This window comes from Vombatus ursinus, unplaced genomic scaffold, assembly GCF_900497805.2.
Source record: "Vombatus ursinus unplaced genomic scaffold, bare-nosed wombat genome assembly UNPS02008610.1, whole genome shotgun sequence".
Lineage (NCBI taxonomy): Eukaryota > Metazoa > Chordata > Mammalia > Diprotodontia > Vombatidae > Vombatus > Vombatus ursinus.
The window spans coordinates 336-23,982 of record NW_020948388.1 but is presented as its reverse complement, the minus strand read 5'-3'; the positions used below and the strand labels follow the sequence as shown (position 1 = coordinate 23,982).

The window sequence follows — 23,647 nt, the reverse complement described above, 5'->3', positions numbered from 1 at the left end:
TTCTCATGCCCACTGGAAGATGTAGTTGTAGCGATGGCCTTGGAAGTCTAAGAACAGACTGTGGAGCATTTGGGTTTATCTCAGGGTGGCTCCAATGTGGTTCTGAATTGTTAGGCCTGACTTAAAACAGAACAAAATCCATAATGAAGCAGAGCACTAACAGTTCACCTAATTAAATAAAGGATCATACAATTTTAGAAGGGACCTTAAAGGGCCACCCGGTCCAACCACTTCATTTTACAGACAAGGAAATTAGGAACCACAGAAATTAATAACAGTAGCCTGAATTTACATAATGCTTTAAAATTTACAAAGTGTTTCACATACATTATCTCATATGATTCTCACAATCATATGTGAGGCAGGTGCTATTTTATGAGGAAACAAAACTCAAGGAGTTTAGGGTCACATAGCTAGTAAAAATCTGAAGTAAGATTTGAATCTGGGTCTTCTCAACTCCAGTTCCAAGCACTATGCTCTGTGGCCATGCAGTGATTGGCTACAAGATACAAAGTTCTAACAGTCAGGATTTATGTATTCTGTTTCCAAGTTTTTTGTTTTTTGGGTTTTTTTTTTAAAAAACTACATCATGCTGGCCACGCTCAACACTATAGTCTAAAGTACACATTAAATGGGTTTGTAGGACTCCATGGTACATGACGTTCATCATTTACATTATCAGAGAATATGATCACTGGGTTGGAAGAAACCTTAAAGGACGCCTTGTCCAATCCTTATCTGAATAAAAATTCCTTCTACAACATACCTACATCAAGCCTATGCTCAGAGACAACCAGTGAGGGGAGATATCCACTGTTCTGAAGATAATCCATTCTATTTTTGAACACACAAACTGTTACAATATTTCCTTGTTTCCTAGAATTCCACTTCCACCTCCATCTTTGGAGTATGGGATGTGGTATACCAAAAGATGATAGCACCAACTTTCAGCAGCTGAAGATCATTATTTATAAGGTAATTTATAAGGTAATACATGGCAAAATACTAAATTAGAGGGGCTACAGTATAAACAGGAATGAAAAGGTTTGCTTCCTGGATATTAGTATTATTATCATTCATGGGACTCCCCAAGAGAAATGCAGAGGCAAGGACATGCACTTGAGATGAAATCTCACCTGACTTCTTTTTAACTGGGAGGGACCCGTCAATGAAAGGGTTCTAAGAGGACAGGTTATTGCAAGGTACTCATCTTAGCATTATCCAGATGTTGAGATTAATATATAATTCAGGTATCATCTGCCAAAATGCACTAATGATCTATTTGCACCTGGATAAAGATGCAGGCTTCAATTTCCTTCTCATGTGGAAAGTTATTTCAAAACCCGATTAGACTTCCAAGCACAGTGCAGAGTCTGGCAGTCCAAACAAGTAACATGAGAGTGCTACTATGTATCTGGGCCCAGAGATCTTGAAATGATTTGTCACAATTAATCATCAAATATAGATGGAATTTTTTCAGCATCAAATCTCACACACAGACACCAAACTGCTTAAATACAGATTTATTGCAAACCAACACAGAAATGTGGAGTGTGTGAAGGAGAGTGGCCTCAGGATGTAGCACGCCCTACTCTCTTTGGCTCCCATGGAGAAGGGAAGTGAGTTGCCCTGTTTTGCTCAGAATCTCTTTTGGTTGAACTTAATGGCCAAGTTGCTGCTGCCAGTTCTAAAACAAAGAAAACTGGTAGAATGCACTGACTCTAGAGGGCTGGACTGGTACATGGACACAAAAGGGTTGGGCAGACGTTTAAGAAGAGAAAGCACATCATTACAGAGCAGAGGATGAAGGTTTAAAAATACAGATAGATGTGATTAATGCATATCCTGGAAAGGTGGGTCTGAGTCCAAGTCTTCCAAGTCTAGTCACTTAACATGCACCAGAGAACCCTGCTACTAAAAGGAATCTTAAAGTGAGTCCTTCTGTAATGTAATTAAACACCCCTTAAAGTTCCTATTTTTGTGAAGTGGTTTCATTTATTTTAATAGGGGCATGCTAGTAGAGCTTCTATCATTTGATACTTCCTAACAAAAGACAGAAGACCTGAGCCACATTAGGGCACTATCAAATGATGCCCTAGGTAGAAGAACATTTACAATAGAAGTGAATCATTTTTAAAAATCTTCCAGTAGTTTATGGACAGATTATCTATTGTCCCTGCTTTAGCCAAACCACATATATCCTTCTGCAAAGCTCCTATACCATGGGTACTCAAGGAGATGGCAAAACTGTAAATTAGAAACATGCTAAAAACAGCAAGAGAGAAGGACAAACAAGGTTCAAGAGGTGCATACAAACATCATTAAAAATTAAAAATAAAGGAATCTTTAAACATAGAGCATTCCATCTGTGAAATGCTACTTTGGAATGAGGGTATACTAGCCTCACTCCCTTTCATGTGAACTCAGAGAGAAACGAGCAGAGACCCTCGCATTTTAGCAAGTTTCAAAGCACAAGGCCCTCATAATAGGCATGAGTTTTCATTTTTTTTTGCTCTGTATTTCTAGAGGACAGTTCTATTCTGATTCATAAAAACTATAGCTTTAGTGACTAACCCCCCAAAAACATGGTGGTGTCTGCCATCACTTCCCCAAGACGAGATATCTCTTAGACTTTTTAGGAGTCTTTAATTGTTTGGAATGAGCTGATGCTGCCCCCAACACCACCTGGACACCTTAACACTTCTGATTCTGAAGAGATCCACCATTTAACTCAAGAGGATGACCCTGGTCTTTTCTGCAGAAAAAAGTGACATGTCCTATGGAAAGTTCCCTGGGGATGAGAGTTGAACAGCTTTCTTATAAGGACTCCAGGGAAACAGTGTGGCTGGAAATAAGTTGTAAGTCAGCGGCTGACTCCAAAACGACAGCCTCAGTAAGATCACTGCTTGGCTGCTGGACCCACCCACTCCTGTAAGGAGTGGGTAAGCACAAGGAATTGCTTGTCCCATAAAAATCAGTCTATTATTCTCTCAGAAAAGGGTCACAATAACAACATGTAGGTATTAATTCTGGGTGACCATAAATTGGGGTGGGGTTCTGAAGCAAATAGAAATTTCTCTAGGAACTCAGAAAAAAAATTGATATAATTTATGTTCCTGGATTATCTGTTAATTAGGTATGCAATGCTAGGTGAATCTGAAGGCTTTGCTTTCTGAGTGGTGGTCAAATGGGATGGGGATAAAGATTTAATCAAAGTGGGCTATGTTTATATCTTTCAAGCTAACAGTCATGTGCTGTTTCTAAGGAACACTGAAAAACAAGTGTCCCTGAACAAGCAAAGAACTAAAGAGTACTCGTTTGTAGACTTCAGAAGAAACAGTCAGCAGGCCCGCTCACCTGTAAGCAGTTTTTAAAGTGGAGGTCCCATCCTCATCAATAGCACAGATTAGCAAGACAGTTGTTTTTTAGGTATTAATAAGGTTCTTTCTCTTATGTAACCAAGCATCCAGCTCATACAGAGCAGGATTTTGAGTGTACCAAGTTCCTGACATTTCTGCCTCTGTCTGCTCAGCACATGGGAGTCAGCATCCTTATTCCTACCCTTTTTGCAATTATTCTTCAGGGACAGCAATGGTTCCACTGGGGCCCTTGAGGGCATCAATGATATCCTATGCAGGCTACCCATTAATCATCTAAGGATTTCCACTGCTCTGTGCCTTTCAACAGAGGGCAAACCTATCATTCATTGTATGCTGAAATATCTCCCCTGTTCTCAGAGACTGTCCTGCCTCCCACTGAGCTCTACATTCATCCAGGAGATGTATGTAAACAAAATATAAGTTGTGGATCATGGGGGCTGAAAAGAGACTTGAGGATAAACATAGAAGAAGAGTGGCAGCTAGAAGTCCATTACTCAGACAACAGTGGGATAGAACGCATGGCCAACACTGGGACAAACAGGCAGTGGCCTAAGCTTCCTTGGCCTCAGAGAAAGCCATGATTAGACAGCTCTATCCTGCACTCTTTCCTGAGACAGAAATGTCTACCTGCAGCTGATCTTTGCTGGGAGAACTTGCACCTCCTTCCAACACCTGGGCCTTGTTCAACAAGAGAGCAACAAATAAAGACACCAGAATCCCAACTAGGCAGGTTTCTGCCACTGTGGGGGCAGCTTCAATCTCCTACTGTTAGTGCCTGGGAGGCACCCAAAAGCAGGAAAAAATAGGACTTGACAAATTGATGAGCAAGACTGAATGTGGAATTTTTAAACAAAAGGCCAAACTAAGGGGCTTCCTGAAACAGTACAGCCTGAAGCAGCCATCACAGAGCTGCTTCTCATCAGCACATGTAAGTCACACAACTCCAAATCACTCCAACAACTGCCAGGAAAAAACCCAGCAACAGCAACTCCCTTCCCCCCCGACCCTCCCTCCCCACCCCCTAAAGAGAACTGAGCAGAATCGCATCAAAACAACAGCAAGCAGAGAACACAGAAGGAAAGAAAATGCGGCTTGCAGCGGCTGGTTACCGTGGTGACAGGAGTATGTAATCCTGCATTTGCCAGGACATCTCCCTCATGCATAACAAATATCCTAACTTGGCATCAGCCGTAGCAGTTGCTATGCATTAACCTTCCCTCTACTCCCTCCCCTTCTTCCCTGAAACAGACAGGAAGGGAGGAGGCAGGAGGCTGGGGTACCCAAACACCCCTTGCAAATAAAGATGGATACAGGGGTGGACAAGATGAGTACCAGGCATGCATGGGAGCCTTGGAGGAAAAGCAGGAGGGAAAGAGCCCACACAAAAAGGCCTTTCTCTGCCTTATCCTCTACATCCAAGAGCTTGACTTGAGTGGGTTTTCTTTCCTTCTTGTCATTAAAACTGCACAGCCCCTGGGGAGATGTTGAACATGGATGGGTCGAATCTCTGGCCTCGGAAGGGGGAGCCTTCAGCATCCCATCCTTTCTTCAGCATCTCATGGACTTTCTACAAGCAAAAAATATAAAAATTAACATCACTGCAAGTCACTGAAAAGTTTTTTCATTTGTTTGTTTTTTCCCAAAGCAGGTTTCCAATCAAGAGGCATGACTCCCTCTTGCTTCTTTTGATTAATTTTTGTCAGTGGCCAGAAAGGAGGGTGGTTGGCTCATGGAACTAGCCTGGTGAAAGTGGCTTGCTGTTACTTATAAGGGGCTTATAGGACCACATACAGCAGGGCAAGCAGACATGTTTTCAACAGCTGATACCTTCTATCTTGCCACCACAGAGCAGAAGTATTAGATACTCTTTGGAATGATTTATTTTTTCACTACCATCAGGCATCTCTGTCCAAAATCCAAAAGGAGGTACAGAGCAGAGGCAATTTCAGACTAATGTCTCTGTCTTTCACCTACATCAATTTAGGAACAACTCTAAGCAAGAGGGCAGCATGGCAAAGTGGGTTAAGATCTGGCCTCAAAGCCAAGAAGGCCTGGGTTCAAGTCCTAACCTGTCAGTGCTCTGCACAATTCTCTAAGACTACAAGTTAGAGAGAAGATGAAGAGAGTTCCCCATGACAATGAAATCACAGATTACCTGATTCCTATCCCCTACCTGGGAAAAAGTATGGCTCCCACTTTTCCACAAATGGGATACAATGATTAAGCAAACAGCAAAGGAGAACTAGCCTTAATGAACCAAATTGCTCTAGTCAAACCAAACAGATTTTTTTCAGTATGTGCTGCTTAGTAACAGATGCCAGAAAGTTCCCCCATGTTTTAAGAACACTTTACTATAGTAATAGAGAACTGATTCCTGCTTTACCTGCCTCTGACCCAGCTAAATCACCTCGCTGAACTGTCCATGAGAGCTGTACTTCACAGCAAGCTAGTTCCTCCCAGTGTATGGCCCTTTGGGAACTGGCATCAATGGAATCAGAGACATCCTTAAACGAGGAGGAGCACATTTGTGTAGATAAAGCCCCAGGACCATGCACAATTCAGCTGCTCCACTCAAGATGGAGTTTGCCTCAACTGATCTGACCTGGCCTTTTCTTCTTCTTCTTCTTCTTTTTTAGGCAATTGGGGTTAAGTGACTTGCCCAGGGTCACACAGCTAGTAAGTGTCAATTGTTTGGTCTGAGGCTGGATTTGAACTCAGGTCTTCCTGACTTCACGGCTGGTGCTCTATCCACTGCTCCACCTAGCTGCCCCTGGCCTTTTCATCTTAAATCATTTCTTCAAAGATTCTTTTGGATGTCCTATGACAGTGACTGGCTACTCTGTAGGAGAAACTATGCCAAATGAAGGATGTGGCCTTTAGTACCAGGGAACAATTTCTCAATTTCTTAGAATGAACTGAAAAAGGGTAACATCCAGGGACTGGCTAGAGACAAGAGGGTCACCTTCCTCTTGTATGAGGCCAGAGAAATTGTAGGTCTTGTTTTCAGAAGGATTAAACATAAATAACTTGATAAACTACTGACCTCCCAACTGACTGACAATATAGTAGGAATAAAACTCATGTCTCTAAACACTCAGAACTACAGCAACTTTCTAAGATATCTGATACTTATAGCTTTTTCCTTGGGCTGGAAAATTCCCTCAAAAGGATTACAGCTTTTAAAAATCAAACAAGCAAACTATGGATACTTAGCTGTGGAGTAATATCTCTAAGGAATTAATGACGGTTACTCTCAACTTCTTGTATCTAACTAACCTATGTGACTCTCTGTAAAGCTTTTTTTTTCTAAGGTAACTATAATCTGGTATCAGATGACATCAGCACTGATGCTGCAGGATGTCTAGAAAATAGACTGAAGTCAAACAGACACTATTAAGAAGAAACATAAATTTAGCATTTGTTTTTTCTTTTATTAAAAATCTTCCCCACCTGTGAGGAAATGTTTCTCTAATCAGATGCCAAGATATTAGGATTTCCAATACTGAATTTTTATAAATAAATAGTACCTACAGAGGTAATAAAGCTATAAAGAGAGATAAGAAGCAACTCCTTACCATATAATTCTGTCTCGGTCCTAACTTGCAATTCCTGCTATTAAAAAAATGAGCTTTTTCATGGCAGTCTTTTTTTTTTTTTTTTGTGGTAGCAGAGTGCTGTGATACATAAATGTAATGGAATATTACTGGATTGAGTTGGATTGAGAAAAACACTGAAGACTTGCATGAACTGATAGAGAGCAAAAAAAAGCAGAACCAGGAGCACGGATACACAAAGACATTCAGGTAACCAATAACACAAAAAGGCAGCTACTCTCGGCTTAAATACAGTGACCAATCTTGGTCCCAGAGAACAGAGAATGAAACACTTTCTTCCTCTCTGAGAAGTGGGGATTCATGGTTTCAGAACTTCATATGCTATAAAGTCAGTAACCGTGCTGGCTGGTTTTTCTTAATTGTTTTTCTTCATCATGAAGGAGGGTTCTAAGAGGATGCCGAAACAGCGTTATCAGAAAATAACTGGTATAAAAAACAAATGGCATCAGTAAAATTGTAAAAATAAAAATAAAAATAAAAATAAAAAAAATCAAGTGTCTACCAAGTAAGATTTTAGAAATTAAATCAATTACACAGTAACAGATGCTAGAGAGGTTTCCCCGTGTGTTGTGGAGAATGGTCCTTGCTTGTCTGCTTCTGATCTGCCTCAGGCACCTTCCTGTCTTTCTGGCAGAGTCACACTTCAGGAAGCCTCACTCTTCCTAGTGCACTTCGATGGAAGAAGTGCCCATTGAAGTCTAATTCCTACCTCTGTGTACTCATGTATGATTTCTCTCTGCCTTTTAAATGCTATGAATACCCATACATTTATTCTAACACTGAGATTTCCCAACACATGACTTTCACTGAATGGATCCTCTTCTGCCTGGGGATTATGCTGCCTCAATACTACCCACCCCATTCTAGCCTAGTATTCTTTTCTACTATTCTCCTATCTTCATCAGATCTTTTTTATCACTAGCGATTTTACCCTAATGGCCTTGCCAGTCAATTTCTGTTCCAAGAGCATCAAATGCTACTTTTTGCAGTATAACAACACAATGACACCTTCTAGGTGCTACTCCTGGAGCCCGGACTCATGATCATACTTTGGGGTAACCATGGACAAGTGGGATACCCCTGAGTTAAAAGATCCAATACTAAAAGACAGAGGCTGTCTATAGTACATACCAACTTACACACTAAGAAATTTCTGGGGATTCTTGGCTTACTTGCAGAATTAGAAAAGGTAAGGGACCTGTAATTATACTATAAGAGTCTGCTCTAGGCCTAGTGCGAAGTCAGAAATTCAAGAACAGTTAGGCTAATTTTGCTTCACTAGGGGTAAGCCAAAAGGGAATTGAGTGCAGATTAGTCAGCTAATTAGTAAGTGTGCCCACCCAAACTATCTACATGGCAGGGAGAGGAGGGCAAAATGGAGGAGGGAGAGAGAGGGGAAAGGGGGAGAGAAGGAGAGAGGGAGAGAGAGAGAGATTGATTTACCTTATCTGTTTTTAGAAATAGAGATCATGTGAATGCCTACTTTCTGGTTCATGGTAGAATGTACACAGCAGAAATTTAATATATGTTTACTAATAGCAATTATAAATACCAGAGATAAAGTATGAGGCAAAGAAATACTAGAATTTGAATGCAATCTAGATAGAATACTATTGCCTTAGAGATAGGTAACTTTCCTTAGACCAAAACTAGTAAATGACCAATCCAAAAAAAGAAGATGCAAGGTGATCATACAGAATTTCAAATTATGACAAGAATGTTGTCATAAAATTACCATTTTAACAATTACAACTCACATTTATATAACACTTTAAAATCGATAAAGTTTTGTTTTTTAACAATAAATTCAGCTCCAATACCAGTACTAGCATTCTTATCCTCATTTTACAGATAAAGAAAACTTTAAGGCCAAAAAACCCTCACAATTTACCTGGAATGCCAGAAGCATAATTTGCAAATCTGGTAAAATTAAGAGAGCAGTCAGATATCCAAAACTTCTTTAGGATACAAATCAGTGTGCTAGGTTCAGGATAGCCTATATGTGTTCTTGACTGGGGAATATTCCAGAAGTCCATGGCTACCTAAAATATGATTGCCAAAAGTCTGTACTATAGGAAATGCCTTAGAAGTTGTCATAAATGGAAAATATTAGTATTACTGACAATAACTGGCATTCATTTAAAAGTTTCAAAGTGCTTTATATACATGATCTCATTTGAATTTAACAACCCAGTGCTGTAGAAACTGAAGGCTCAGAAAGTGAGGCTCAGAGAAATTAAATAATTTTTCTATGGTCACACAGCTAAGTGTAAAAAATAGAATTTCAACCTAGGTCTTCTTGATTCCCAGATCCAGCATATTATCTATTTATCCTAACACATGGTTTAACTATGACTTTGCCAATTCTACAAAGCAAGTGATCTCCAACAAAGAGTAATGCCCAAACTCTTTTCTTCACAAATAAAAGATACAGTAATTTCTTGATCATTACAACGAAAGTGCTTTGTAAACCTTTAGAGTACTCTATAAATGTGAGCTATTGTTATAATAATTCTAGAGGAAGTTTGTAGGTTAAAAATAATAACTATAACTTATGATTCTTTGATAGCAGTCTTCTTATATATGCTCACATAGCTCCTTATATGTGAAAATGTAATTAGATATAACAAAATGATGATACAAACTCACACTATAGAGGACATGTCTGTTTCATCAGAAAATGGTTCAAATACAGCAAATGGCATTATTATTTCCAATCACTGTTAGGAGCCTGGATGTAAATAAGGACCTGGGAAAAATATGTCAGACTCTTAAAAACACAAAAAAGTGAGATAAACTATTTTCCAGGCCTAGTTTTTATGTCTGTGCTGTTTCAGGAAAGTGTCCTCTCCAGATCCTTGTGGTCTTCATTTTACTATCCATCACTCAATCATCTTCATTTTATTCACCTTTCAGTTATACAAGAAGGGAGAGAACTTCCTGTCTTCTTAAGTTAAACCTTACAGTCTGAACTTCCTGATGAGACCAGAGGGAAACAAGCAAGAACCTGACTGGTTCTCTTTACCAATAAGGAAAAGAGTTGATACTACATCCAAGTAACCTCAATATAGCTGAGAAATCCCCATACACAATGTGGAAACTAAACCGTACTGGGTAAAGAGACAATGCATAGAAAGTATTCCATTTGTACCATATGATATCATCAGATAATCTAACACAGAATGAACTCGAGAGAGGCAAATGGCATTATCTTCTCCCACTTTAGAAGACTAATTCTGCTCTAATTTTGCAGTAAGTTTGTGCCTGGTTTGTGCTTAGACTGTAGAATCTCAAGGAAACTGAGCCAAATCTGGTGCTCTCTGGAAATTTGGGTTCACTCTTGGTAAGGCCTGGACCCTTAGGTTCACTCTGGAACAGATGAACACATTATTAACATTATTAACTAGGTCAAACTGGATTCTTCTGAAATCAAATCAAAATAACATTGGCCTTTGGAGGTGGAAAAGGTGATAGTTGCTCACAGAATCATTTGACCCTTGTGTGTTAATCCCATGAAGCATCTTCAAAGACTTTTGTGGAAAGAACAGGTAAGCAGTTTCTCCTGAGCAGGATACAGTCCCATTTTATGTTGGACCATTTTAGCCCCCAAACGAGCAGTCCTTTGTTTATGGATAATTTCAAAACAATAGAAGGTAAGCTCTTCAAGGACCAAATTAGGGCAATAACTTGTACTTCTGCCTTTGTAACTCCAGTACCTAGCCTATTCCTGGCACTTAGTAGGCAACTAATAAATGCAATGAACAAACAAGCCATGAAAGTAGAGAAGAAATCAAACTCTCCCAGAATCAGCTTAGGTTCCTGGAAAGCAAGGCCTTATGAAGAAGGGCTGAGCCTTTGATTCAAAATAAGGTCAGAGTTATTCCAGATACTTCTAGGAAGCCTGGACAACTGAAATGAGACAGAGAGCGAGAGGTAAAGGCAGAGAAGAAATGTACTAGAGAGAGTGGGGATGGGAGAGATCAGATTGAGTGGACGTAGTCAGTAATCAAGTACCCCTCTTTAGATGGAAACATCTGATTTGTTTTAAGTACTCCAATGAAGTTTATAAACTGGCTTATGAAATTTTCCTTGCACTGTGCAACTCTAGTCCATAAAGCACCTGATTGTTGCTCTTACAAACTGCATCAATGACAAACTATAATTAAAATAAGGAAAAATTAATTTGGAATGTTTCTTTATGACAAAGATTCAATTTTATTTTTAATAACCCAGTTTCTTATGGATTCACATCTGGATAAGCTGGCAGACTTGCTAGATTGCCCATTTGGTATCCATCAAGCAGGCATGTGAAGCCCTACTTTTGGCAGCTGGCATTTAGGTACTCCATTTTAACCTTAATACAAATCTTAATCAAATAACAAATGCTTTCTAATCCCATTGAATGTAAACTAACCAGACTGAAAAAAAGAATTCTCGAATTAGGTCCACAGAAAAGTTTACAAACAAATCTCTTCTATATTTTGGATAGCCAATGGATAAAGGCAACCAACCTAAGAAAAGCAGCTAAGTAGGACTAAGTCTAACTGTCCAAATATGTGCAAAAGTCCTTTTAGAAATAAAAGGTCCTTACAATCTAAAGGCCATCTAAATTAAGTTCTATGATCTGGGCTACTCTCAGGTCCTAGGTATAGTAGCCTATGTTGGACACATACAGAACTGTATGCATTTTTTTTTAAGAGATATAAGGCATGCTTAAAAATCTCATCAGTGGGCTACATTTCACTGAGTATTCAGTTCTGCAAGTCTTGAATTTGATTCTTAATACGAAGAAAAAGACAGTTACCTATAGAGACTTATGTAATATATGAATTTGGGGGAAAAAGGAGAAAAAGAGTATATTTTAATGAAATTAGTTCTGAGTTTGTGTGTGAAGAAGGGCTGGGAAGAGCTTAGACAATCACTGCGAGTATCCCTAAGGGTAGAGATCTTGGCGGTGGATATCATTATGAAACCATATGAGTCTAATTAATCAGGCACAAGGTAAGGTAGCTTTTTAAAAAAAATCTGGAGGTCTGAACATTAGAAATGCTTCCTCAGTCGGTCAATAACTGTTTGTAAAGCTCTATGCACCAGGCACTGTGCTCAGCACTGGCCCTATCTATAATAAAAAAAAAACAAATGGATAAATCAACAATAAAGAACAAATATGTTATGTCAGGCATCCCCCAATTCCACCACATCCACACAAGTCTAAATGTTCTGCTTACTTTACATTTCACTGTCACACTGAAGTTCAAATAAATGGTACTAACTGCTTATGTGGGACAATGCCAAGTTAAAAATAATTTCTGAGAAAAGCAAGTTTTTTCTTCTCTGCTTAACTACCCACTCTTCAGATTACAAAAATGGAAAGGAAGAATTTAAACATTCAATTGGCCAATTTTTCCTACTAGTAGTTTGTTTACACTGGGTTCTATAATGGGCAGATATTAACCAGTTTCATGCTTGTTTTTGGCTGGCATCTTTATATCACTTTCACCACTGCTCCCCTTTTCCCCAAAAAACTCCCACTAAAAAGATGGGTACATTCATATTCTTTGAGTTTAAAAGTAAACTTGAGACTCTATACTCTCCACTCTGAGCTTTCCACTTACTGGACCTGCACCTGAACTGCTGATAGCAGGAGGGATCTATGACACCTTGCCTACGCTCTCAGACTTCACTGGTCACGTGGATCTATCAGTGAAGTGGGAAGCATAGTTCATGTAGTGGCTTCTCTGGCTAGCCCAGGGCTAATAAGTTAACAATGTACTTCATTAAAGCTAACAACTATCTTTGTTACTTAGTTTAAAGTAATTACACCCCAGAGCCTCCTCTTCACTAAGCTACACGGCATATTTCTAAAGTGCTGCTGATCTGCATCAGTGGAGGAAGTTTCACCAATCAAAAAATGGACTAGCCAAAAAGACCAATGTGAAAGCATTGGGTTCCATCAGAGCTTGGACTAGCTCATGGCTCTGGAGTTTGCCCTGTAGCTTTTTGACTGTCAAAGGCCAGTCTATCCACTACAACATAATCTTCTTCATCCACCATAACCAAACATTCCCTGTTTATTTTATCAATGTTAATCTGCAGTGGTTAGATTCTTAGTCCTGATGACATCAGCATAATTTTGTTTTCCTTTTGACTCCAGGGCACCAGAGAAAATGTGAATTGTAACACATCAAAACAAGGACATAATATAGTGGTAAAAGGAGGAAGGGAGGAAGGGAGGGAAGGAGAGAGAGAGAGGGAGGGAGGGAAGGAGAGGGGGAGAGAAGGAGAGGGAGAGAGACAGACAGACAGAGGGAGAAAAAGTGTGTGTGTGTGTGTGGGTGCGCACACACACATGCGCATGCGCGCGCACTGCTCACCACTAGCTACAGTGATGACTGCCTGGAAGCTGCTTTCTGAGGTAGTACCTGATACCTAAAAGTAGAAAAGAACATGAGAAAGCAATTCTTCCCAATACTGCACAAAGCAATTCCCTAAATTCTATATGTCCTCCCTATTTCTTCTCTTCCTAGTTCGTCTACTGTATCTATTCATTTGCATGAAATAAAACCTACAGCATTTGCTGGGAAGGTAAGCTGCTGCTTGGAAAGTGTTTCCTTATATTTCTTCAAAAGATACTATAGGAACATCAATCTGAGCTCATACCAGCTCATGGCTCTGGGGTTTGCCCTGCAGTTTTTGGTGGTAGTCAAAGGTCAGTCTATCCAGTACGGCATGTTCCTCTTCATCCACTGTCGCCATTGAACGTTCCTTGTTTATTTTGTCAATGTCAATTTGCTCCTCTCCTTCCAGGATAGCACTCCACCAGTACTCTCCAACCTTATTCAGATTAATCTGGAGACAGAAAAGAATAGAAATCATTTTAAGTACATGAAAATGATAACAACTACTAATCAACAGAGCCAACAATTTAAAGCATCAATTCTAGAATTATCAATCCATTTGTGTAAAATGGTGGGATACAGGCCTTCTCAGGAGTGTGAGTTCCAGAGAGAAATAACTACTGCCAGTTATTGTACACGTATAATCCAACAAAGGATACACAGATGCTAGATGAAGCTTTGGTAAAATGGAAAGCAAAGTCTATCAGAGTCTTTCCAAAATGTCAATAAAAAAATCAAATGAATCTACAAAGCCATTCATTCGTTTTCCATTTCTACAAATTACCTAAAGAACACCAGGTGGACAAGTATAGTCCCAATCTCCCACATCCCAGATATTCATTCATTCTGTACCTACTACACCATAAGAATACAAGGGCTTTGCCACAGTCAGAGCCAAAGGGGAGACTTTACCTTAGCATCATAGAAAGCTGCAGAACTAATCATGTCTGAGTAAAGAGTGAGCTAAGAATAAAAGTAGTATACCAAAGAGGCTCTCAAAGAGGTACATACAGGATACACACAGAGTAAATGGAAGGAAAGAAACAAGCATTTATTAAGAGCTTACTCTGTGCCAGGCACTATGCTAAGCACTTTACCAATATTATCTCATTTGATCCTCACCATCAACCTTGGGAGGTAGGTGCTATTATTATCATCCCCATTTTACAGTTGAGGAAACTGAAGCAGACCTAGGGGTTAAGTGACTTGCCCAAGGCCACACAGCTGGTAAGTATCTGAGGATGGATTTTAACTCAGGTCTTCCAGTCTCCAGGTTCAATACTCTAGTCACTTCACAAGCTAGCTTCTCAAGTCTTTGAGAAGTCTGAAACCGAGATGAAATACACTGTGGTTAGTCCTCAGCTAACCACCTAGTATAGCATAGACAAATGAAATTCACCAATAATTCAAGTATCTCATTTCACCCAACAACTTTACCCACTTTTGTATTTATTTTTAAAACCAGAGGCATTACGGAGTAAAATGTTCTGACTTGTTTTTCATTTTCTTTTACTTCTACTGATGGTTTTAAGAAAGAGTTAAAGCAAAGGAAAACAATAAGGTACACGGTAACATGATAATCAGTCCCTGGGGCAACCAAGGATTCAAAATTTAACATTTATTACCTAATATGTACTGGGCTAAGTGCTGGGAAAAATACAAATATTTAATTGAAAAAAAAAAAGGCATAGTCCCCCCACTCAGGAAGCTTACAACCTAGTAGATGATGTTTGATCATACAGAGAAATTTCAGTGAGAAAATAAGTGAGATTTAAGAGCACTGGACTAGGAGTGAGGTTGCCTGAACTCTAGCTTTAAATTTAGCACTGACTAGCTGAGCAAACTTTGAATCATTTCATCTTCATGGCCCTCAATTTCCTCATGTTTTGCAGAGGGTGTTGGACTAGGAGATCTGTAAAGGTTTGTCCCAGCTTTAAAATCTACTATTTCCTGAGTTAAATTTTAGGTGTGCCAGATGGCTTAATAGACTAAAGTTAAGACTACAGACTGGTACCAATGTGTGTGCCTCAGTTTCCTCCTCTGAAGAGGAAAATGTGGTCATTAACATATGTTGAATACTTGGCACTCCCCAGATGACCGGTAGGAGGGTGTGTGTGTGTGTGTGTGTGTGTGTGTGTGTGAGAGAGAGAGAGAGAGAGAGAGAGAGATAGAGAGAGAGTGAGTTGTTAGCTCTGGTAGTATATATCCTGGGTCTTAAATGGCTTTAAAATATCACCTATTGGTCTGAGCGAGTCACCTTCCACAATCCTAAAGTCTGGCCAAATAAATCAACAGGACAGCTCAAAAAGAACAGATGCTCCGTTCTCCTGTTCTCTCCCACAGTTAGAATCCCTGTGGGATTCAAATGTGGGTCAGAACTCAAAGAAACTTTGTCTTAAAAGCGTAGTACAAAAGATTATAATTTCTAATGAACTAATGGATGGGGGTATTGATAGAAATGGGCCTGTGAGAGATCTTATAAAGGAAAATATCTCTTTCCCTCCCCCAAATAGGGTCCAACTACAAGACAAAGAATTGTGATCATTCTCTGGGCATAACTACTTTGGCAACTAAGCAGGCTGCAAACACAGAAAAACAGCCCTTCTCTGCCTACTGGCTTGGGGAGGAAGAGGAAGAGAGTAATAAAGTTAACAGATTCCTAAATGCTATCCATCCCCTACCCAGAATGCCAGCTCTTTTTGGCTTAGACTAGATAACAGACAATTCCCAAAGAGATTACTTACAGTTTACCAAAATCCAGGTTTATACTGATTTTCCCATTTCCAGATTCTATGGTTGGCTTACTCTTCCCCAAGTGGACTCTGTAATTTCTTCATATGTATAGAGCAGTCATCAATGATTTCCAAAGTAGAAAGTCCTGACCCTATTTACTTAGTTGGACAAAATTTAGACCTTCAATCCAATGCAGTAAAAACCCTTTTAAGTGGGAAACATACTTCGGGTTTTCCTCACTGTAAGGTAAAATTCTATGTGTATATATATAAATATATACTATAGACATACACATATATATACACATACATACAAAATGGGCTCATATGATGGAAAACATGTTTAAACACAAGTTCTACTTTGCTTTTCACCTATTACCTAGACATTACCATATTTCCCTACCTAGAAAATGATTCACATGAAATGGGCCATTCAAAATCTCAAACCAAAAAAATCTTGGAAGCTTTTACTATTGTTTTGCTGTTGTTAAAAAAAGAGAGAAAAGATCATTTGAGTATGACCATTACCATTTCAGCAAAGCAAATAAGGTTTTATTGTGCAACCATGTAGAACACAAAAGATCTAAAGTTTTGCTATTCATTAACTGACCACTTTGTTTCATTAGCTGAAACAATTTGCACCCTCATCAGAGTCAGAAGTGAGTAACCATTTCCCTTTGTCCCTACTTCTTCTCTCCCCAGAGTGACACTGGTACCACTTTCCTGGAAAATAAACATACATTTTTTAATTGAACCAAAACCTGCCCAAATTCCAATAGAAGTGAGGTAAATGCATCCTGCCTCATTTAAATCATCAGTCCTACTTTAATTATGCTTTTGACTTCCCATACTCTGCCATTTAAATGTATTGTTCTCTAGGTTTTCATGTGCACCATACATTGTATTTCAGTAACATACACACAGCAGCAAATGAAGTAACTCTAGGGTGTCATTTGTTAAAAGCCCTAGGATCCTCTAGGCTGAAAGTGCTGTGATAAAGCAAGCTAATCATTAGAGTAGTAATATTTTTCCTTGATGCCCACAGGGTGCATGACATTGTAAGCAGCTCTGGAGGTGTTCATAAAGACAGAACATTTATATTCCAGTACTCATACAGAACAGTAAGATTTAAACCACAGATAAATGCAATGTATTCTTAAATTTTTTACATAGCAGTACTCAAAATTTTTACTGATTATTTTGCTTATTACTATAAGTTTGAGGAAAGAAGAATAAAGGAAGATGAGTAGGTAGAATGTTTTATCAGATAACATGAAGTTAGTTCTCATCTTGTCAACATACACCAAGTTCCCTCCAAAGCTACTTCAATTCCTGGCCATCCCATGAGGCTTTGTGAGAGGGCAGGAGGCTCTCACGCAAGCCCAAGATATAAGACTCCCAACCCTGTTCTAAATATTCAAAGCACTATGGATTGTATATCATGGTGTTTAAGTCTATATTTAAAGGGTAAAAAAAAAAACTTTCACAATACAGGGGTAGGTTTTTATTCTAGGTATAGTGATGGCTAAGCTCTCCCACTCTATCTTGCTCAGGCTACAGCAGATAGGCAGTAAAGTTTAACCTTACTCTGTTATCATGTAGCAGCAAGGGTCAAGAACTAGAACTGGTATAACAACCTAAAACCCTAATTTTATATAGAAATTTCAGGTCAATCTATAGAGTTGATTTGACAAAGATAAATAAGATGCTTTTTTTTCTTCTAAGGCTTTCAAGGATTTAAAGAAGACAAAAGACCCTTAGCTAAGTTGCTCTGTTCTAGAGTGTTTGGTCCCAGTTCAATCCAGGAAACAACTAGGATGAACAGAAATAGAACATATCAAGGTGAAAAGACACTCTTTCCCTTCTCCCCCTGAATCTAGTTCCCAATAGGCCCAAAGTGGTTTTATACCACACTATTTTTAATGGTAGGCTTCCAGGCCTGGAAAGAGGAGAAAGAGTATCTAAAGACCACTCAAAATCAACTTCAAGATCCAGCTCCATGACAGCTCTAGAACAAGTCATCTCCTAGCTCACAGGCCAGAGACCATTATAGTGTTAGAAGATAACTTTTTGATGAATATCATAATATTTTACATATTTTTTTCCATTGATGCTAGAATGATTTTCCAGAAGTTGCTAACCTGGAATGTATAATCTTTTCCCAAAGACAAAATTATTATTTATTTGGAGACTATCCTTGTAATATATTACACATGTGTGGTCAAAGAACTAGAGAGAAGTTCCATAAGAGGTTCTTCCATGGTTAATTTACTAGATTAGCTAAATGTCATCCTAGAAGTATGAAACTGGTGTGAGGAAATTATAAAAAGCAGAAAAGGAGAGAAACACTGGGGTGAGAGGAAGAGGAAGCGCCAAAAGGGCATTTTCTAAAGGAATTAGAAGGGGTTCTATAATGAGACTTAGTGTTTGTTAGGGGGGGAGAGGGAGAAGACACAAACGCTTTAGTCTAGAGCTCTATTCCCCTCAATTCACTGAGATAAATCAACACACAAACTCCTTTTTAGCTTAAAAAGCTTCCAATAAGCATTTACAGTTCCATCAAGCTTACCTATCCTAGACTAGAGCAGACAGATAAGGGTGGTTCAACTGCAGTATATATTTTTTAAAGTTCTATTGCCTTTTTTTTTTTTAACAACACAGCCATCTCTCAATGAACATCTCCCACCACAGATGCCTCTCCTTTGTAAGAAAACAAAGAACAATAGTTAAGTGAAATTCACTAACAAAACAACGAAATATGAAAATACATGCAAAAAAATGAAGTGGCTCTGGGTGGGGGTGGGGTGGGACACAGGAGGCAATTTGGGCTATGTAAAAGAAAAGATATCAACTAAAAATATTTTTAAGTATATGCAGCATTCCATTCCCCCTAGTTACCACTATTTCTCTGTGGAGAGAAATTATCAGTACTGTCTGCTTGGAGGGGTCTCTGGGATCACCGTGAGGACAGCTCTCTCTCTTCATGCTCTTTTTGTATAACACTGTTGTAATCACTGGGCACACTGATCTTTTGCCAAAAAAAAAAAAAGTTCACTTTTCATCAGTTCATATTGTCTTTCTCCATTTCTCTGAATGACAGTCATGATTTCTTAAGGTACAATAGTATTTCTTCCATGGCAATGATATGCCACAATTTGCTTAGACGTTCCTCAATCAATGGGCATTCACTTTTTTAAAGGTTTTTTTTTTTTTTTTTTACTAGCACAAAAAAAAAATGCTGCTGTATTTTGACATACCTTTCTCTCTGGTATTTTTGGAGGTATATTCCAAGTAATAGTATCCCTGGGTCAAAATATGAATGAGCATTTACTAAGCATTTACTATGTGCCAGGCACCATACTAAATGCTAGGCTTACAAATATTTTAAAAGGAGACAATCCATCTCCTCAAAGACCTTATATTCTAGTAAGGAATAACAACAACAACAATCTATATCTATATCTATATCTATATATGGATATATCTCTATCTCTATCTCTATATAGGAATGGTGACCAGGGAATGGAATTTATGTTCTGGGGAGTTGAGCTCAGGGAGAGGCCTGATGGTGAGATGGCCTGGTAGATGGCTGGATAGAATGTGTAGCTTATGCATGGTTTGGTGTTTAGGGTGCTCAGAACACAACACTTAATAAGTGCTAGTTGCCCGCTAACTGATTCACTGACTATTACCTGAGTAGAAGGGTAGAAGCTACTCCAAGGTAGAAGCTCTAAAGATGAGTGAATTAACTTTCTGATGGCCTAAGGCGCATCAACTTTTGGTAGGCCCTTCAAGGTCTCAGTTCCCCAGACCAATCTAGAGGGTGCTGGGGTAGGTGGGTTAAGATCAGATTAGTAGTGGCAGAAAGAAGATGAGATGGCTTGGATAGATAGCCAGATGGGATCTGAAGGTGAACAGTTTAGTCATTTTTCTCATACAATTCAAAACCATTACATAACAATTGTACCAATTCACAGCTCCACACAAAGTATATTACCGTATCTGACTTCTCCCAGCCCTTCTAACATTGACCATTTCCAATTGTTCTCATCTTCGCCAGTTTGAGGGGTATAAGGTAAAATCTCAGCATTGTTTTAATTCACATTTCTCTCTCTCTCTTTTTTTTGGGGTGGGGGTGGTGGTCAGGTAATTGGGGTTAAGTGACTTGCCCACGGTCACAGAGCTAGTGAGTGTTATGTGTCTGAGGCCGTATTTGAACTCAGGTCCTCCTGACTCCAGGGCCAGTGTTCTCTCCACTGCGCCACCTAGCTGCTCCCACATTTCTCTTATTAATTATTTAGAGCATATTTTGATAAAATTGTTAATAGAAATGCCTAACGTTTTATCAGGTACCACGAAGTCAGTTTTCATCTTGCTAGCTTCCACCAAGTTGTTCCTTCTAATGTATTCTAATTCCTGGCCTGTCCCATGAAGCTGTAAAACAAGGGGGAGGAAAGTGTGGAAAGGCTATGAGCACACAAGATACACGACTGCCACTCTAATTATTACAAATGGCCATAGCAGCATATACTGTATATTATGGTGTTTAAGTATTTTAAAAACTGCTCATCCTCTTCGACTACTTATTTATTAAGGACTGGCTCTTGGTCGTGTGTCTGTACATGCGTGAGTGCATATGTGTGTGTGTGTACATACATACACATACATATGCATATGTCAATTCTCTTTATATATTGGCTATCGGACTAGACTTCTATTATAGATATTTGATGCAAATATTTCCCCCAAATCGCTGCTATATTTTATTGAACAAGAATTTTCCTTATCACCAGAGATCACTTCCTCCTTTGTATATTGTTCCAGTTGATGAATGAAAATAATGCACTGAAAGTATGCTATTCTGATGCAATATCATTTAGCCATTGCTAATGCTCTGCACTCCTCTGCTTTGCTCAAGATATTTTTAAGAAAACATAAATCTAGCTCTTTTCAGCATGTATTTTCCTCTCTTTTCCTTTTTTAAAAGCAATGTGATTCTCTACAACTTAATTTTAAAAAATAACTCAACAAAATATCCTCGTTGGAGTTCTACTACTTCAGGCTACTTTGCCTATTCAAGCTTCAACTCTATCTCACTGAGGAGTAAGGTGAGGAGTTGGGAAATGACACACACGAATGTATGTCAAAACAATCAGTAGGCATAGAGTTTAGAGAATGATATTAGACTTCTGGCTACCCAGTGGAAAATGCTGACTGATGCTCCTTATGTCCTGTAACTTATGGCTTAGTGTACCCACAATTCTCTTCTTAAAATGTTCTCAGCACTTACTCTATTTTAGATACCAAATGTCAAAGTCATTTACTTTGTAGCTTTTACTTTGAACCTAAAATGAAGAGTATGCAATAATGAGCAAAGATAAGCCCACTAGGCAAGATAAGTTTAAAACTGCCAGAAAAAAAGCAACTAAATTTTAGTTTTTAAAACCAGTGCCACACAGAAACCAGGGCTATAGTGCCCTTTCCCGAAGGCTCTTGTAACAGCAAGAATGTGCGGGTATCAGCAAACTCATTGGAATGCCTGCCTCCAGCCACCCCCAGTAGTGAGTGGGAGAACCTGTCAGTTTCCCCACTTGATTAAGAAATTAACACTATGAGCAAGCTAACTACTTGGTTTATGTGACTGAATGAGGCTTCCAGGGAAATGTGGAGCCATCAGCACTGTTGCCAGAGCTAAGACTACATTTCACTAACAAAGAAGGGAGCTTGCCTGAAACCCAAAGATTCTCATTTAACATTCTGAGGTGTAGGAGGAAGGGAGGCAGGAAATGTCATACAGTTTTAGCTGCCACCCCTGCTTGCTTTGAATGCCTGCCCTTGTGTGTCTACTATAGAATCCATGATATAAGGAAGAAAAGGGGTGGGCCTATAATTGAAAGGATGTTTGATAAGCAACTGACTTGCTTGAGTCAGTCTGCTAGCTGTGACTTAGGTCAGAGATTCCAGGCACGGACCAAAAATCCAAATGTGGCAATAAGAATGGCTTCTGAATTATATTACTTAAAGGAAAAACACTTATCTAGCTTTATATTTATACACAGTAGATGTATTCCTGGAAATGTGAATAGTGTTTAAAAATCAAGTCCTATTTTCCCATAGACTAAATGTTGTAAATTTGGAAATGTGTTTCCATAGGAGAAAAAGGTTAACTCTAAGATATTTAAAAAGCACCTTTAAGAATGCATCAATTTCATAAATCACATTGAAAAAAGCAACTTCCAATAAAACATTAACAATAGCACAATGCACCAAATACTATCCTGAAGGGAAAGGGAAGGGAATAAGTATTTATACAGCACCCACTATGTGCCAGCCCTGTGGTAAGCCCTTTACAAATACGAGTCATCTGATCCTCACAACAACCCTGCAAGGTAGATGCTGTTATTATCCCCATTTTACAACTGAGGAAACTAAGACGAACAGAGGTCCCATTTGAACTCAGGTCTTCTCCACTCCAGGACCAGCACTCAATCTACTGTGCCACAAGGTGCCTCTAAAAAACATGATACTTATGTTTTTAATGTTTTTTAAGTTTTATGTTATGTCTTCATGTTTTGTTTTGTTTTGTTTTGTTTTTTTCCTGAAAACATAATATTTATGATACCAAAAGTCATGGCAACTGAAAGCTAGCACTGGGAAGGAAGCAGTTTCATTTCACTGAAAAGAAGGCCCAAGATATAAACTCTTTTATGGACAAAAGAGTAGTGGGAAGGAGAACATTCATTCTCTGAAACTTCCTAAAGATATCTACAAGTGGTGAAGCTCTGATAATAGTTTGTGTTTATTTGGGATGATAAGGTAATAAGGGGAATGCAATGCTATGCTTGGGTCCTGACACTAAAGTTATCTTTAAAAGGATTTCTATAACATCTACAGTGGGAACCTCTACTTTCTCTTCTCTCAGTTTTTTCTAAATTTCACTGCAGCTTGACTTGCAACCTCATCATCATTCATTGAAACCAGTCTCTCCAAAGCTACCAATGATCTCTTAACTGCAAAATCTAACGGTCTTTTCTTTTTTTGGTTAGGCAATGGGGTTAAGTGACTTGCCCAGGGTCACACAGCTATTAAGTATTGTGTGTCTGAGGCCGAATTTGAACTCGGGTCCTCCTGAATCCAGGGCCAGTGCTCTATCCACTGCGCCACCTAGCTGCCCCAATGGCCTTTTCTCAATCCTCATCCTTCTTAACCTCTCTGCAGTCTTTGATACTGTCAATCACTCTCTTCTCCTCTTGGATACTCTTCTACTTTTTCGTTTGATAGTGTTCTCTCTTGGTTCTTCTACTATCTATCTGTCAGACTACTCCTTCCCTATCTCCTTTGCTGGATTTTCATGTATGTCACACCTTCAAGTATTTTTAAGACAGTCATGTGAAAGAGGGACTAGCTTTGTTCTCTTTGGCCCTAGAGGGAGAAGCCTGCAGAGCTTGGAAGCTTGCAAGCACAGGGTGGATGGCCACCTGGCGGGTGTGTTGTAGTGGGGATTCTTGCTTGGGTACGGGTTG

The 23,647-nt window shown here is 39.1% G+C and overlaps 1 long non-coding RNA gene across 1 annotated transcript; it reads right to left on the bottom strand.

Moving 5' to 3' along the window:
* Positions 1 to 1,508: 1,508 nt before the first annotated feature.
* Positions 1,509 to 13,846, bottom strand: LOC114034217. Its single transcript, XR_003568072.1, has 2 exons — positions 13,655 to 13,846; positions 1,509 to 4,947 (listed from the first exon to the last, which is right to left on the bottom strand). It is a non-coding gene; the product is annotated as an uncharacterized LOC114034217 (long non-coding RNA).
* Between the last annotated feature and the right edge of the window lie 9,801 nt (positions 13,847 to 23,647).